We start from the raw sequence: 1,916 nt of genomic DNA, 5'->3' as shown, positions 1-1,916 counted from the left end.
ACAATAGAAGAAAAGTGATTTATCTAAGTGCTTAGGAAACTAACCGTTCTTCTTTTATGTTAAATCTCCGTTTAATGCGTTTATGGACTTTCTTTCTTCTTCGTACCTTCAAGAGCTTCAATGGATGGATTAGGGTTGAAGAGTAGTTGGGAAGAAAGAGGAAAAGGTAGTATGATAGTAAGAGAGTTCAAGGGGATGTCTAATTTCCAATTCCGTTGGAATTAGGTTAAAATATGTTATGGATCAAAAGTTATGGCCGTTGGAGTGCAAGGGTGTCGGTTTTGGGCCCGGTTTAGTGTTTTGATCATAACTTCTTCGTTTTGGCTAGGAATTGGGCTTATAATATACCGTTGGAAAGCTCTTTGAAAGGGCTATCCATGTGTATAAGCCTTGCATGGGAATTTTATGTTGGTTTATCTGTTTGGTTCGGTTTTCAACAATGTAGGTTCCATTGGATCCAATCATTGCATTTGACGCATTTGGGTCCGTTATTAATCAAGTTTAAACATGTATGAACACGTTTTAGGCTTAATTAGTAATCGGAAAAGGCTTTAAGATAACTTGGTCTCAAATATGGGTTTTAACTTACTTCATAATGCTTTTCGTAGTCTATAAACACTTCAACTTTGATCTCGCATGAAGAACATGTTTTTGTAACATCATCGCACTTCCTTTTCGGGACAAAAGGCCAAAAGTAGGTGTCTACAGTACCTCTCACCTTAATTTGGGAGGGAAGAATCGGAGCTTGAGAAGGTTGACTCTCAAGCATGGCTTTGAGGGATACAACCTCTTTCCCTAAATCCGAAATTAGAGTGGTCAAATCATTAATTGAGTTGTTCGATTGAGCACCCTTTGCTAGTTGGCTCTTTCTCCACTTCTTACCAATTCATATAATGTCGCACCACTTCATCTATTGCATCCACCACTTCTTCTGTTTGGTTCATTATCGGGCCTCCGGCTCCGGCATCTAAGCTTGCTCTTCCATGAGAACTCAACCCACCATAGAAGATTTGTATAATTTGGTAGGTAGGAATCCCATGATGTGGACACTCTCGTTGATACTCCTTATACCTCTCCCATGCTTCATAGAGACTCTCACTTGGCCCTTGCTTGAAGCTTTGGATCAAAGTCCTTGATTCCGCCGTCTTCTTTTGTGGGAAGAAGCGAGATAAGAAAGCTTTTGTGACCTCATCCCACGTCCTTGGGGACCTTGGTTTGACCTCTTTGTCCAACCACTCTAGAGCTCTTCCAATGAGAGAAAAGGGGAACAACTTGAGCCTTATATACTCTTGAGCAACTCCGACTACCACAATTGTATTACAATACTTCTCAAAATCTTTGAGATGATTGAGAGGATTTTCACTTTTTGTAACTCCAAATTGTTTCCTCTCGACCAAGGTAATCATAGCCGGTTTGATTTCAAAGTCATTATCCAGAACCAACAATGGAACAATTCCACTCTCATACTTGTAAGCACCCGGAGTGCCTAACTCCTTCAATGTCACTCTATGAGCTTCTCCCATGTTCACTTACAGTCACAATCTCAAACAAAATTATTAGTAACATGGCTACAAATGTAGCCTAAAAGAAAATATTTTTGTAATTTTGAATAAGATGGAATAGACTCAACAACAATACACAATCACAACACCATTCCCCGGCAACGGCGCCATTTTTTACAAGTGGAAATTGTAGGTCGTTATCTACCCTTCCCAAAGGTCAAACTAAATTTGTAAACACTTAACCAACCATATACTAGTATATGGTAGGTCAAGGGTCGAACCCAAAGGAATGGTGGGCTATTGTCTATTGCCTATAGTCAAGCTACTCTGAAGTCTAATGGTAGGGTTGTGAATTCTAAACTAGGGCAAAAACAACTAATAAGCGAGAAGAATCAAATGTATAAGGTGCTAGGG

The 1,916-nt window shown here is 39.7% G+C and overlaps 1 non-coding gene across 1 annotated transcript; it reads left to right on the top strand.

Moving 5' to 3' along the window:
- The first annotated feature begins 1,032 nt into the window (after positions 1–1,032).
- On the top strand, positions 1,033–1,138 carry LOC145637575 (small nucleolar RNA R71). Its single transcript, XR_014114343.1, has one exon. It is a non-coding gene; the product is annotated as a small nucleolar RNA R71 (small nucleolar RNA).
- The last annotated feature ends 778 nt before the right edge of the window (positions 1,139–1,916 follow it).

This window comes from Chenopodium album, chromosome 6 (assembly GCF_948465745.1).
Source record: "Chenopodium album chromosome 6, dcCheAlbu1.1, whole genome shotgun sequence".
Classification (NCBI taxonomy): domain Eukaryota; kingdom Viridiplantae; phylum Streptophyta; class Magnoliopsida; order Caryophyllales; family Amaranthaceae; genus Chenopodium; species Chenopodium album.
The sequence above is the reverse complement of the archived record's forward strand: the minus strand, read 5'-3'. Positions and strand labels throughout refer to the sequence as shown.